Raw genomic sequence first — 16,680 nt, 5'->3', positions numbered from 1 at the left:
CCCTTTGTCATGTATTAATTGACCATATAGGTATGGATGTATTTCTGGGCTCTCAGTTCTCTTCTGTTGAATTATGTGTCTGTTTTTGTCCACTACCATACTGTTTTGATTACTGTAGCTTTGTAGTATATAGTTAACCCTTGAACAACACAAGTTTAAACTGCACAGGTCCACTTATAGGCAGATTACTTTTTCAGTAAGTACAGTACTACACGTGTATTTTCTTAATAACATTTTCTTTTCTTTAGCTTATTTTATTGTAGAAATAGAGTATATAATACATATGACATACAAAGTATATGTAATTGACTGTTTATGTTACCAGTAAGGCTTCTAGTCAACAGTTAGTTATCAGTAGTTAAGTTTTCAGGTATCAAAAGTTATACATGGAGCCCTGCATTGGGCCACCTGCTTAGCGGGGAGTCTCCCTTTCCCTTTAACCCTCCCTCCTGCTTGTGTTCTCACTCCCTCTCTCTCTCTCTCAAATGAATAAATAAAAAGTCTTTAAAAAATTATACATGGATTTTTCCCATACTAGGAGGGTGGCATCCGTAACCCCCATGTTGTTCAAGAGTGAACTGTAGTTTGAAATCTAAGAATGTGATACCTCCAGTTTACTTCTTTTTCAAGGTTGCTTTTGGTTTTCGGGGTCTTTTGTGGTTCCATACAATGTTTAGGATTATTTATTTTAGTTGTGAAAAAATGTCATTGATTTGACTATTTTGACAGGCATTGATTTGAATCTGCAGATTGTTTTGGGTGGTATGGACATTTTAATATTAAATTTTTACAATCTAAGAGCATAGTATATCTTTCTATTTGTTTGTATTTTCAGTTTCTTTCATTGATGTCTTACAGTTGTCAGAGTACAGGTCTTTTACCTCTTTGGTTACATTTATTCCTAGGCATTTTATTCTTTTTGATGCAGTTGTAAATGGAATTTTCTTAAATTTTCTTACTAATAGTTCATTAGTAGTGAAACTTGAATTTCCATAGAGATACCTCTTTCCATTGAGGCAAAGGAGGCCTTCATTAAAGTAAGTGTTTTAAAAAGAGACATTGAGTTAATATATCAGCAACCATTAACATATCCTCTGGAAAACAGCTTCTTTGAAGAACTGCAGCAAAACCAAATTCCTTTTTTACAAGGATAAGGAAAGTTACAAAGTTTGGAAATCTGTCCAGAAAGGAGTGGTATAGCTGGGGCCTGACTCGTATTCTCTACTTATTTACCAAGGAGAGCAAGAGCCTATTAATCGGAAAGAGAGAAAAAAAAAAAAAAAAAAGCATTGGGTGGCAAATGGGGTGTTGGAAATACCTATATAATTTCACACTGATTTGAGGATGAGGGCAGAAGACATCTAAATACCCTATGATGTTCATATTAAGACCAAGGGATAAAGAAATTCATTTCATGGAATAGAAGGAGAAGTTTTTAGGCATTATAGTGTTCAGTATTTGCTAGTGTTAGAAAAAATGTTGGCCCTGAACATTAATAGAAATAAAGTAGTCTAACAGATTGAATTAAATTATTAGTTAACAGGTGATATAGTGGTAATATCAGTTAAATGATATGGTGATAAAGTATATTCATATGCTAAGAATAGACCATCAAAATCTATAATCATCTGGCATAATTTTTTTATCTAATCTTTTCATAAAGCTTCATTGAGATCTTATGGCAGATACAGTCATTTTAGCAAAAGCCCTGATATTAGATTACTATAGGTAGAAGCCACTCTAGAAATGAAACTTTATAATTTGAATAAAACAGAACTCATAACTATCATTTTAATCTGTCTAGTGAAGCAAGTTTTTAGGACATTTATTTGTCTTGTTATCCAAGTGATAAAAAGACCATGTAATCCAGACAAACTATTAAAGCTTTCTAAATACAAATTTACCTGGCTTTGGAATGGAATTCTTTTTTTATGGTTTAACAAAGTAACCATATTATTAAAAATATCAATTTATTCCACAACCATAGAGTTTCAAATATGCCTTAACTCTTATGAAACTTATTTTTCTTGTATATACGGTCTTGGAATTCAAGTACTAAACAGGAGCTAAAGCTCAGTGAAAGACAAGACATATACACATAATAGTTGAGACCATTGGAAGTAAATTGAAGTCTCATAAAACCTAGAGATTTATTATATGTAACAGCCAGAAAATTATTTTAAACTTGAAATAGCCAAGAAAGATTATTGGCTTTCTTTCACTGCAGTGCTGGCTTGACTATCTATTGACTAGTCAGTTTTCAACTCTGGGCAAAAGGTTAACTTGTAGATTTTTGTCTGGAAGAGAAGAAAATAATGTCTGTCCAGTAGAACAAATAAAACAAGATTTTTTCTGTGATCATGTTGAATATAAGTAGTTTCATGTCTAACACAGAAATCTTACCCTAACATTTGTTTTATTCCTGTATGTTTTATTCCTGTTTTATTCTTAAAGAATCTATGAGCCAGTCATAATCCTTACTGGTTTCCTTATTAATTAATAATTTAATTTGAATATGATTTGACATGTTCATTTTATATTGTATAAGAATCATGTTTTTCGGTAGTGGGCGGGACCAGGGCTGGGGTGACCCCGCCAGAGCCACCTCTGCCAGCGACATGTTCAAGGTAATTCGGAGGTCTGTGGGGCCAGCCAGCCTGAGTCTGCTCACCTTTAAAGTCTATGCATCACCTAAAAGGGACTCACCTCACAAAACTTCTGTGAAGGTTAATGAGCTTTCACTCTACTCGGTTCCTGAGGGTCAATCTAAATATGTGGAGGAGCCAAGGACCCAGCTTGAAGAAAGCATTTCACATCTCCGACATTATTGCGAGCCATATACAAGTTGGTGTCAGGAGATGTACTCACAAACAAAGCCCAAGATGCAGAGCTTGGTTCAGTGGGGGTTAGACAGCTATGAATATCTCCAAAATGCACCTCCTGGATTTTTTCCAACACTTGGTGTTAATTGGTTTCGCTGGCATTGTTGGACTTCTTTTGGCTAGAGGATCAAAAATAAAGAAGCTGGTGTATCCACCTGGGTTCATGGGACTAGCTACCTCTCTTTATTATCCACAACAAGCCATCGTATTTGTCCAGGTCAGTGGGGAGAAATTGTATGACTGGGGTTTACGAGGATACATAGTCGTAGAAGATTTGTGGAAGGAGAACTTTCAAAAGTTATAGGTAAACATTGGAAACTCCATTTTCTACAGAAAAATGGCAGAGAAGTCAGTACTGAATGTAGTAAATTGGCTTTCTTCTTCAGGAAAAACTATACCAGGCTTCTTTGTTATCTTGGGTGATGCCATACTACCAGTGGACTAATCGGAAATCCTTTCACCTAGAGATAATGTCCAGCATTTGAACTCCTGGTTCTCATGTTGCTATTTATGTACATAATTAAAATTCTGAATTAAAAAAAAAGAATCATGTTTTTCAACTAATGAAAATTGTACTTCGTTTTGGCAATCATTCACTGAGATGCCCAAGTGAACTCATGATAGAGCCAAGTAAGTGGTATTGAAGGGGACATTCACCCCATGGTTATTTAAATTCAGTTATGTTATTTCTTGCTCAAATGGCAATCTTTTTTAACTTCTTTGATTCTTTTTTCTTTCTTCCTAGTGTTATTTTTTTTTTCTGGTTCATGCATAATTGAAAATTGATTCCCATTGGTGGTGGCAATGATTAGGAATTTGGTTTTGTGGTTTGACCATTTGATGAGATCTCTATTCTATGAATGATGAGCTATCCTCTAGTAAGTGAATCTGACAGAAAATTTGGTTTGCCATTTTTTTTATTTGTTTCTTTATCTGTTTGTGAGCTCAAAACAATTAAAATTTTGTGCCTCTTGGGAAGCACAACAATTCCTTGATTTCTGAACTAATGGGTTTTGTGCTTTCTTTTTACTTTTGATCTATGGCTCAAATTGTAGAACTGAAGCAATAAGTTCTCTTTATATTTATGTTTATGTTTGTGTGTCTACAATTCAGAAAAGTATTTACATCTCTTTGACAAATGTGAAATATTTTTCTATCTCTGACAGATGTAAAAAGGTTGCATTCTTAAATAGATGAAGTTCTGTTTTATTCAGGAATAAGTACTTACATAAATTATATATTTTTAAATTCACAGAAAATAAACTTGTTTTTCAATATTTTAAAAGTTTAAAAGTTCTAATCCTCTCTTCCACAAAAATAATAATCCTCCATACAGATAGCTAGTTCAGAAACATTTAAAGAATCTAAGTCACAAAATCAAAATGAAACTTTAGCAAATCACACTGATTTATACTTTTTTTGGCAACGACACTAGGCCCTTTAAAAAAATTGTTTAAGTATAATTAAAATTACAGTGTTATATTAGTCATCTGTGTATAATATAATAATGCAATAATTCTATACATTTGTCACTGCTCATCCTAATAAGTGCACTCTTAATCACCTTTAACAATTTTACGCATTCTTAACCCATTTGCCTAATGGAAACCACCAGTTTCTCTTCTATACTTAAGAGTCATTTTTTTCTTTGTTCGTTTTGTTTCTTAAATTCCACTTATGAGTGAAATCATATGGTATTTGTCTTTCTCTGACTTACTTATTTTACGTAGTGTTATATACCCTGTAGATGCATGTTGTTGCAAATGGATATTCCATTGTGTGTGTATGTGTGTATACATATACATCACATCTTCTTTATTCTGTCATCTATTGATGGACACTTAAGCAGCTTCCATATCTTGGCTATTATAAATAATGCCAGTTAATAGAGGGGTGCATATATCTTTCTGAATTAGTGTTTTCATTTTCCTTGGTTAAATTTCCAGTAGTAAAATTACTGGATCATGTGGCAATTCTAGTTTTAAAACTAGAATGGAAAACATTTGTGGAAAACAGTACAGATGTAGCTGCACTAATTTCCATTCCCACCAATAAAATATGAGGGTTCCTTTTTCTCTACATCCTTTCCAATGCATGTTTCTTGTGTTTTTGATTTTAGCCATTCTGATAGGTGTGAGATGATATCTCCTTGTGATTTTGATTTGTGTTTCTCTGATGATTAGTGATGTTGAACATTTTTTCATGTGTCTGCTGGGAATCTGTATGTTTTCCTTAGAAAAATGTCCATTCAGGTCCTCTGCCCATTTTTTAATTGGATTATCTGAGTTTCTTGTGTTGAGTTGTAGAAGTATTTATACATGTTAACCCCTGATTGGATCCATCATTTGCAATATATCTTCTCCCATTCAGAAGTTTATCTTTTTGTTTTGATGATGGTTTCCTTTGCTATGTAAGAGCTTTTCATTTAGGGGACACGTATACTGTATTGCTTTGATTACTACAGCTTTGTAATATATCTCAAAGTCTACATGATGTTTAAACTTATGAAAAATGTAAATTTGTGTTCATGTAAATTGAATCATAATAATGACGTATGCTTTTATATAACAGAAATTATGCTTGGCATTTCCTAGCTTAAGCACAATGTCCAGATTCTTTGGTAAATCAAAATCTTTATCTAATATTCAGAAGAGTTAGTGTATAATCTTTACATACATAAATAATAGTTACTTACCATTGAATCCTGAAACACGGAGTATTAAAGATAAATTTAAGATTATATACTTTTGCGTCTTGGTTTTATATGCTAAGAGTACAAGGAATATAAGAAATAGTGAAAGGGATTATAAGGGAAAGGAGGGGAACTGAGTGGGAAAAATTAGAGAGAGACTGACCAACCATGAGAGACTCCTAACTCTGCGGAAGGAGAGATGGGTGGGGGGTTGGGGTGACTGGGTGACGGGCACTGAGGAAGGCACTTGATGGGATGAGCACTGGGTGTTATACTATATATTGGGAAATCGAACTTCAATAAAAACAAATGAAAAAAAAACCCAAAATATATGCTATGAGTGGCAGTACTATTGAATAATTTTATGAACGTGTTTATCATTTTTGCTACCTTAAGGTGAATAAAAAAGTAAGGCTATAGGAAGTTGTGTTATGTGGAGTTTTAAGCTTTGCTAGTCTGCCAGCATACTTGCATATGACAGTTTTCACTTTTTTGCCTTACAGTGTTTTCTATGAATAGAAGTTATTACTTTGGTGAAAAATCATAGTTAATATGGATGGGTGAAATTATAGTAGGAAAAATAATGAGAAACATCTTTTTTTAAAAAAAAAGGGGTTTACAATTTTTACTGTAAATTATTGTGTTACTTTAATACTGTAAATATCATATTAATGCTTTTTCTCTGTTAAAATGTTAAATTTGTCTTAGAGTCTTAACAAAGGATTGTAAAAAGTCATTCTGTATCTTCTATATAGTGTATCCATTATCAGAGGTTTTGTATATTTTCAACACAATTGTTTTTTGTGTTGACTTTATCACGTCCTCAGTTGTTAAAGAAAACTTTTTACTTGTGAATGTGCAGTTTCCTTAAAATCATGTTATCCTCTAGATTTATCCTAAAGTATTTTATTGTCCCTTTGGTTACACAGGGAACAGAATATTGTTTTTCTTTAACCATGATCAGTATTAATCCAATTATAAATCTTTGAATACCCCTGATTTTTTACTTTCAAGTTTCAACCCTAAATTTAGAAAATAAAAAATAAAACTTTCACAATATTTTTCACAACTGAAATTATCTTTGAAATTTTTTTCTTTGAAATTTTCTATAGAGCTCCTGGAAAATAAATAAATTTCTTTTATCTTATAAAAAGGAAGATGTTAGAAAAATGAGATTTGATTGTTATGCTTATATTTCTAGTTAGTTTAAATGATTACTGAATCCAATGAAATAAACATTCTGTGTTTAATATGGGAGAAATGTCAAATAGAAGAATTGTTAAGCCTTTTTTAAGTTTATATAGGTGAAGTACAGTTGACATAAATGATGTATGTATGTATGTATGTATTTATTTAGATTTGCCATTACTTAATTTTTTAGTTTTTACTTAAATTCTAGGTAGTTAACATGACATAGATGTTTCAGATAGTGTGAACTTCATAGGATGTATCCTGAGTTGTCAATAAATAGCCTTGCTGTCTGGACCATATTCATCTCTATAGGAGTAGAGGTTAACTTATAGATTTTCTTTTTACAAAGATACAAATAATTTCTAACTAATTTAAGAGGTAATGTAAAAGATTATGATTTTTTAGATTCTATTGGATGTGAAATAACTTGTATTTTTAAAAAAGATTTTATTTATTTATTCATGAGAGACACACAGAGTGAGAGAGAGGCAGAGACACAGGCAGAGGGAGAAGCAGGCTCCATGCAGGGAGCCCGATGTTGGACTCAGTCCCGGGACTCCTGGATCACACCCTGGGCAGAAGGCAGGCGCTAAACCACTGAGCCACCCAGGGATCCCCCTAAATAACTTGTATTTTATCTAGAAATATTTGTCTAACATTTCTTTTTAAATTTTATATTTCTTTCTCAAATGCTCTTTGAACCAATCATAACTTTTATACTTTCTCTCACTAATGAGTTAAATAAAATTTTTAATATAGTTTATCTTATATTTGTATGATACTCGTGGTCCTTTTTAAAAAATTTTTTTTTTTATTTCTTTATGATAGCCACACACAGAGAGAGAGAGGCAGAGACACAGGCAGAGGGAGAAGCAGGCTCCATGAACCAGGAGCCGGACGTGGGACTCGATCCCAGGTCCCCAGGATTGCGCTCTGGGCCAAAGGCAGGCGCTAAACCGCTGCACCACCCAGGGATCCCTCGTGGTCCTTTTTGTTAACATACATTTTGATTATTGTGGTAAAATAGAGATAACATTTACCATTTTAACCAATCTATAATGTACAATTAAATAACGTTAAATGTATTGAAAATGTTGTATAACCATTGCCAGTATCTAGTTCCAGAACTTTTTCATTACCCCAAATGGAAATATTTTGAAAATCATACCTTAATATAAAAATATTTATTGAGCATTTGTCTTGTTTTATTTTATTTATTTTTATTCTTTTGGCCTGGCTTTATTCTAGGCGCTTGGTTATAGAAGCGAATTAAACAAACCCCTCTACTCCTAACTGTAATGTGGTTTATGTTTTAACAGAGAAGAGGAAAATGCAACAAAAAAATTAAGTAAAATTTGTAGTATTTTAGATAATGATAAATGTGAAAGAGCAATAATACATGGAAAAGGAACACAAAATGACAGTGTGGGAGGTTGCAATGAAAAAGCTTCACCGAGAAAGTGCCATTTGAGGAAATATAGAAAAACAAAGTATGGGGATAAGCCATGTGAATATTGGGGGTGGAGGAAGCATTCTAGGCAAAGGGAATGAGGTATAAAGACCTGGCACATTTGAAGAATGTCAATAGCTTGGTATGAGAGGAATTATTGAGAAGTGTAGTAAGAGAAAATTTCAGAATAGAAACAGGATACTTGATTATAAACATAAATCAATAAGGTTATTTGTTTTTAATTTGAATTAGATGGGAAGCCATTGGGAGGCTTTAAACTGAGAAATGGTATGATGTGACTCATGTTTTGAAATAATTGTCCTGGCAGCTGTGTTGAGAAGGGACCAAGTGAAGCAAGGACAGAACCATAGATCAAATAGAAGAATATTTCAGTAATTTGGATGAGAGATAATGGTGTCACAAGTAGAGTGGTGGATAGAAGGTAGAAGATATTGGTTTCTTCTGGGTACAGTTTTAGGGTACATTTACAGAGGGCTTGCTGGGAGATCACTGTATATTCATATGAGAAATAAAGTATGTGACAATATATCTGTGTTTGAAAGATTGAGAAAATGGAGTGCTATACTGAAATGAAGATTGTAAGAGGAGTGGGTTTGAGGGGAAAAGCAGGAGCTCAGATTGGAAATGTTAAGGTTGAGATGTTTGTTAGGCATCCACCTAAAGTTATCAAGTGGGAATATGAATATATGAGTTGAGAGTTCAGAGAAGCAATTCATGCTGGAGAAAGGTATTTGGTAGCTGTCAAAGTGTGGACACTGTTTAGTTTCATGAAATTTTATTAGGTTTTTAAGACACAGAATATAGATAGGATTAAGAACTAAAGACAGGGGATCCTTGAGTGGCTCAGCAGTTTAGCACCTGCCTTCAGCTCAAGGAGTAATCCTGGAGTCCCGGGATCAAGTCCCACATCAGGCTCCCTGTATGGGGCCTGCTTCTCCCTCTGCCTGTGTCTCTGCCCCCCTCTCTCTCTCTCTCTCGAATAAATAGATAAAATCTTAAAAAAAAAAAAGAACTAAAGACAGAACTCTAGGATGATTAAATATTTAAAAGCTAGGGACATGAAGAGGAACTCCTAAAAAAGGCTTGAAAAACCAGAGAGGAAAGAGCAAAACTAGGCAAATAATGAAAGACTGTAACTTCTATGGAGTCAGAGGCTGAAAAAAGACCAAGATATGGAACCAAATCTCATTGTTGGAAAACAATGCATAATGAGCTTTCAAACAAAAATAACAAAGCAAACAAAAAATCCATTGCCATGAAAGAGTCAGCATACTCATGAGTGGAAAAATCATACCTGAAAAAAAACATTCAGATCACTAAAGTAATTTGAAGAAATTTTAAAACATGCTTGTTTAAAATCTCCAAAGGACATCATTGATGAATATGAAAAAAATTAGGAATTATTTTTTGTTTTATGTTTTGTTTTTATTTTTTAAAAAGATTGTATTTATTTATTTATTCATGAGAGACACAGAGAGAGAGGCAGAGCCTTAGGCAGAGGGAGAAGCAGGCTCCCTGTGGGGAGCCTGGTGTGGAACTGGATCCCAGGACCCTGGGGATCACGACCTGAGCTAAAGGCAGATGTTCAACCACTGGGCCACCCAGGCATCCAAACTAGAAATTATTTTCAGAAATTAACCATTAACTTTAAAAATAGAAAAAAATAACTTTTAACATTAATTGATCATTAGCTTTAAAAATTAATCCTTAAATTCAGTAGTAAATTGGACATAACTGAAGAATAAGTGAATTTGGTAATAAATTAGGTAGATTTCTATAATTCAATCAAAGATAGGGCCTAGAGAGGAGAAACTAGCTATAATAAGCTATAATAGGTATTTAATAAACTTTAAAGAACGAGGTAAAAAAATGATTGCATACCATTGAGAACAACGAAAAATATTTAAAACATTTTAAAGTAAAAATACAGATTTCCTATGCAAAAAAGTATTCAATTATTAGTAACAATCTTAGTAGCAATTTATGTCGTAAGATAATGGAGTATCTTTAAAGTGCTGAAGGAAAATATCTCTGAACCTGAGTTTCTGCATCCAAACTATTTTTAGTTTTTTAGTTATTGCATACACTCAAACACAGGCACACACACACACACACACACACACACACACAAAACAGCTTGTTACTGGGAAGCCTGGGTGGCTCAGTGATTGAGCATCTGCCTTCAGCTCAGGTCATGATTCCGGAGTCCCGGGATCAAGTCCTACGTCGGGCTCCCTGGGAGGAGCCTGCTTCTCCTTCTGCCTGTGTCTCTGCCTCTCTCTCTCTGTGTCTCTCATGAATAAATAAATGAAATATTTTTTAAAAACCCGCTTGTTGCTATCAAGATAGAATAAAATAAGACCTCTCAAAAATGAAACAAAAGTGACAACAAAGTATCCCTTTGTACACAGAATCACCTTTAAGTGAAAAGAAAGCTATGATGGAAATCACTAGGATCTAAAGCATTTCTGTTTATCTAGGCACCCATGCTGTGAATTATTTCTCTTCATTACTAAAAGAAACTAGTCATTCAGAATATTTACAACACAGGTGTTAAGCGGAATCCTGTCTTCCCACTAATCAAGTTAAAACGAGCCTTAAGACAAAGAAATTTTTCTGCATGATTGAAAGTAATTTTTCTATGTTTTCTTGCCATTTAGTGTCCATGAGAAGTACTCTCTGCATTTATAAATGTATACTTTTAAGTTTGTTAATATCGTGAAACACTTAGAAAAGTATGAGTCAGAATGTGTGTCTAGTTTTAAAGATTACATAGGTTCATTAATTAGATTTATTGTAGATATTTCAGATTTAACTGAATTTCAAATTAAAACCAAAATACAAGAATTTAAAATATGTGTATTGAAATTGTTATCAGAATTATCCTTTTCACTTCATATTATGAAGACTCCAATATGATTTCTATTATTTACAGCAATATCTCAGAATTTTTTATTCTCTTGCAGAAGTTTAAAAACAAGCTGAAATGAACATATTTCTGAAGTGTTTGTTCTTTAATCACTCCACAGACTGTCATCGATAACATATTATACCAAGAAGAAAAATAACCCAAGCAGAAGAAGTGGGATTCTATAAAGAAAGGTGAGAAACATATAAAACACATTGAAGAAATTAGAGGTGTCTAAAATAAAATAACAAATACATTCATATTTCACATGGTTTGGGATGGGAAGTGGGAGTTCAAGGAAAGGTTAAAGCTTGTTCAGATCCTTTTCTTCGGGAGCTGATATATTTATTTACTTTAGAATGTTTTACTGGGGATCCCAAGGTGGCTCGGCGGTTTAGCGCCTGCCTTTGGCCCAGGGCGCGATCCTGGAGTCCCAGGATTGAGTCCCACGTCGGGCTCCCGGTGCATGGAGTCTGCTTCTCCCTCTGCCTGTGTCTCTGCCTCTCTCTCTCTCTCTCTCTCTATCATGAATAAATAAAAAATAAAAAAAAATCTTTAGAATGTTTTACTAAACTATTAATGTAAGCATGTCTATTCATCGTAATTTGTAGCCATTAAAAGAACAGAAAAAGGACATCTCACTCCTATACCTTTGTGTATTTTTAATAAAAAAGTTTTAGATTCTTATATGCAAAAATTTAGTATATTGTTCATGTATATATGTATATACTATTTATGTGTTATATGTAAAGTATAAAATGTTATTATGAAACATCTACACCAAAATCATGATGGTAGTTGTCTCTGATGGAGGGTACTATCAGAAGGGGATGGGAACATAGCTTAATGAGAATGCTTTCTGAGGTTATGCAGCAGAGCCCTGAGGAAACCTATCATTTCAGAAGCATAGGGTAACTTGCAATGACATAGCTCTTTTCCCATCTGAGTGGTTTGAGGAAAGGAAAGAGGAGAGAGAGACGGGAACAAGAAGTCCTCAGCTTGTGTCTCCTGAATTTTCATGTCCAGGTTTCATTGTTTGTTGAGGTGCAGCATCAAGGAAGGTTAGATAAGTTGAGGGTAGGGTATTCCACTATTTCAGATTGAGCTTTCAGTTCCTGGGTAGAAGTCTCTCTCAAAAGTTGCCTAGCACCAACTTGAAGCATGATTATGAAAAAATGAACTTTTTAAATCTTCTCAGCTGGGCTGAAGCTGACCTTGGTGTTTCTCTTTCTTAAGTGTCTCAATTCCTGTATGGTGTGAACTGTGACTTATGTGCAGTGGAGCTGCCTGTCACAAGTTAAGGTGACTCCAGAGCTGAGGCTGGGGTAGAGAATAAGAATGCTGATGAGAATGTACAGTGAGGCAACCAATTTGAAAAATATTTTGGGTGTTTTTAAAAAACTTAAACACATACCTACACCACCCAACAATGAGATACTGACTTTGTATAACTGAAAAATACAACCACAAAAATATTTGTACTTGAATGTTCATCACAACTTTGTAATAATGGCCAAAGCTGAAAACAATGCAAATGTCCATTAATCAATGAATGGATAAGCAAATTTTATTAAATTTATATTTAACACAGAAACAAATTATTGGTACATTCAACCACTTGAATAAATCCCAAAATAATTGTGAGGAATGAAAGAAACTAGGCCAAAAAAAGTGGATAATATTATTCAGTGTATATAAAATTCTAGAAATTGAAAATAAACCTAGGATGACAGAAAGCAAATAAACGTTTTTCTGGGAAGTGTGTAAGGATATATGATGAGGCTTAGATTATGAAAGGGCCAAAAGAAACTTTGAGAATAATAGAAATGTTTATTATTTTGATTGTGGTGATAATTCCTTGGGTTTGTACAAATGTCTGAACTTATCAAATTGTACAGCATATGCACAGTGTAGTATACGCCAATTATATCTCAGTAAAGCTGTTAAAAATATTTAAAATGTGTCAAACCCTCTGCAAAGGGTAACTGAGGTTTGTGTTCCACATGTACTGTTGATATATGGCAGTGTCCTACTATTATAACCTACTGTGAGAAAATATATTCCCTCTGTCCTTTAAAATAGTTCTTTTAGTTGGATGAATGTAGATTCCATCGCAAAATGCATACTATCTATATTTTAAAGACAATATAGCATGATTATGCTAATGACAAAAACTAAAAAAAGATAAATCAGCTTCGTCATATATTGATGAATGGTAATAACCAATGTTAATGAGTATTTCAAGAAGTGGTTTCCCCCATCCAATGCCCATGATAATAACTTACTAGAAAAAATTATGGCAGTGTTGATCACAATTCTAATTTTTAATTGTTGACTGACATTTGAAATTAGACTCATGAAATAATTATGGATAATCATTGTAATTAAAGTATGATATTAACACAGACTATCTATCCCTGAGTCATAAAATTGAAAAAATATTTCAGTTTTTCATTTTGTTCATATTTATAGTTAAAATTTCCCACCATTAGCATGCATTAATCTTGGGGCAAGGCAATTTCCCTGAGTACCCCAATGAAGATAATAACTCTCCATGTACATCTCACTCATCATCCCCTTGACCCCTTCTTTATTTCTCTTCTTAGTACTTATAGCTTCTGACATCCTTTTTGGTTATTTGTTTCACTATTTGTTTATTCCTGTATCTTTTTAGTGAGAATTCAAGCTGCATGAGTGTGAAATTTTTTCTGCCTTTCTTTTTAGTTGCTCTAGTGAGGATAGTTGCTGGCATGTAACAGACATCCAATAAATATTTCTGAATAAAAGAAAAATAGCAATAAGTGACATTTAAAAATTGATATAATTAGTAGGAAGGCAAACTCTTTTGTATCTGGATTGATTCAAGGCAGAGAATGATTGTAAAATAAATGAAACTGTTTTTTTCTCTTCCAATTTGCATTTCAAAGTACAGAAGTCTCCCTTTTCCATAGTTTTGCTTTCTGCAGTTTCAGTTTCCTATGGTCAAACGAGATCCAGAAGCTGGGAGGTGATCTTCCTCCTAACATACTGTCTGAAGGTCAATGGTAGCCTAATGCTGCATCACAATACTTGCATCATTGTAATTAAATGATTACATCTCATTATGTAGAAATTTTATCTTCTGGCATCATTACAGGAAGAAGAACGGTGAGTAAATTCAAGAGGATATTTTGAGGGAGAGAGACCACATTCACATAACTTTTATTACAGTATATTGTTAATAATTTTTAAATTTCACTATTAGTGTTGTTAATCTTACTGTGCCTAATTTATAAATGAAAATTTATCATAGGTATGTATGTAAAGGAGAAACATAGAATATATATAGGGTCCAGTATTATGCATGGTTTCAGGCTTCCATGGGGGCCTTTAATGTATCCCTGGTGAATAAGGGGGGTGGCTAGGGTACAAAGCAAGCTTCCTCAATACAATTCCCCCCTCCTTCTGGTTACACAGAGGATTACTCTTCTCTTATAGTCAGTTGCTGACTGACAGTCCTCTGCAAGCTTTTGTCCCATCTCCCATTCCTTTTCCTCCTCTTGCTTCATTTGTTTGCTTTCCTTTGCACTTAGGTGAGTCAGGGAAGAGCATCCAGAGTAGCTTTCCTTTGGAGGTTACCCCCAAAGGAAAGAGAGTCATAAGCACCTCCATCACTCAGTCTAATCATCCTCATTTCCTGGGAAGTCTGTAAAATAGTCCTGAAGGAACCCGGGGGAAAAGTTTTGAGAAAAAGTTCATACAAAAATAATTGTCTTTTAAAACCAATTAAGCTGGGCAGCCCTGGTGGCTTAGAGGTTTAGCGCCGCCTTCGGCCCAGGGTGTGATCTGGAGACCTGGAATCGAGTGCCACGTCGGGCTTCTTGCATGGAGCCTGCTTCTCCCTCTGCCTGTGTCTCTGCCTCTCTCTCTCTCTCTCTCTCTCTCTGTCTCTCATGAATAAATAAATAAAATCATTTAAAAAAATAAATAATAAATAAATAAAACCAATTAAGCTTAAGTATGCAACACCTGTTTTTGTTGGACTATGTGAAAAATAAGCCCAGAGGATAAGCCCAGAGGATAAGAAGACACCTAGGACACCCATGGGTTCTGTACTGGGGCTGTACTGGACTAATTTAAGGTAAGTCATCCTAGGAAAGCCAGTGGTTCTGAGCTACACTGAAAACAAGTACTGAAGGAAAACCCACAAGAAGATAATGAAAGCTAAGAAATAATTCAGCAGAACGTCAGGGTACAAGATCAACACACGGATGTCAGTTGTTTCTATATACCAGAATTGGAATGATCTGAAAAGGTTAATTAAGAAAGTAATTCCTCTTCTAAAACCATACAAATGAATAAAATGCATAGGAATAAATAACCAAGGAAATAAAAGACTTGTACCCGGAAAACTATAAAATATTGTTGAGTGAAATTAAAGATGACCTAAATAAATGTCTGTCACTTCACCAGTGTACCTATATAATGCCTTGAAATTAGGTACAAAGATTCCTTCTCACTTTATTTTTCTTTACAAAATTGTTTTTACCTCTTCTAGTGCTCATACCTTATTATATAGATTTTAGAATTACATTCTGTATAATTTTTAGAATAGTCTTGCCAATATTTTCCAAAAAACCTTCCTCAGATTTTGATAGGCATGGCATCAAACCTGCATATCACTTTAAACAGAATTATATATTTACTGTGTTGAATCAATTCATGAACTCAGTATGTGCTCCATTTATTTAGATTTTCTTTGATTTCTTTCATTAGTGGTTTATAGTTTTCAGTCTACAGGTTCTATGTTTTGCTAGATTTACACCAAAGGATTTTTGAGCAGATAAAGAATATCATATATTTAGTTTCAGTATCTGAGTGTTACTGTTAGTATGTGGAAATACAATATATTTTTTTTTAACATTTATCTTGCATTCTCTAATGTGCCTGAACTCACTTTTTAGTTTCTGGATTTTTGTGTATATGTGCACTCCTTAGAATCTTCTGCATAAATAATCATGACATCTGCAAATAGGGATGTTTTTATTTCTTTATTTCTGATCTCTGTCTCTCCCACTCCTTTTCCCTCTCCCCCACTTCCCTGTATATAACAATCTTGCCTTATTTCATTGGCTAGAACTAGTACCATGTTGAATAAAAGTCTTAAGAATAAACATCTTTGCACTATTATTAATCTTAAAGAGATAGCATTCAGTTTTTTAACACTAAGAATAATATTCTATGAAAGTTTTTTGTAGATTTTTTTTGTCAGGGGAAGATCCCTTTTATTTCTAGTTTCCTGGGGGTTTATCATTAATTGCTATTGAATTTTATCAAATTATATAAAAATGATGAATTGCATTGAATTATTTTTGAATATTGAACCAGCCTTTCATCCCCAGATTAAACTCCATTTGGCCATAATATATAATTCTTTTCCTGGATGCTTAATTTCATTTGCTAATATTTCATTCAGAATTGTGCATCTGTATTCATTACAGATACTGGTCTGTAGTTTTATCTTTTTAAAAAATGTTATTTATTTATTTGAGAGAGA

General features: G+C 33.7%; 1 long non-coding RNA gene and 1 pseudogene across 1 annotated transcript in view; both read left to right on the top strand.

Moving 5' to 3' along the window:
* The window catches only part of LOC140624220 (uncharacterized), a 145,545-nt gene that overhangs the window by 27,294 nt on the left and 101,571 nt on the right, over nt 1-16,680 (top strand). The window contains exon 3 of the long non-coding RNA XR_012023722.1: nt 11,266-11,338. This is a non-coding gene — a long non-coding RNA (uncharacterized lncRNA). The remainder of the gene's footprint in view (nt 1-11,265; nt 11,339-16,680) is intronic.
* LOC140624352 (MICOS complex subunit MIC26 pseudogene) lies at nt 2,572-3,200 on the top strand (annotated as a pseudogene).

This window comes from Canis lupus, chromosome 34 (assembly GCF_048164855.1).
Source record: "Canis lupus baileyi chromosome 34, mCanLup2.hap1, whole genome shotgun sequence".
Taxonomy (NCBI): Eukaryota; Metazoa; Chordata; class Mammalia; order Carnivora; family Canidae; genus Canis; species Canis lupus.
This window is presented reverse-complemented; position numbering and strand designations above follow the sequence as displayed.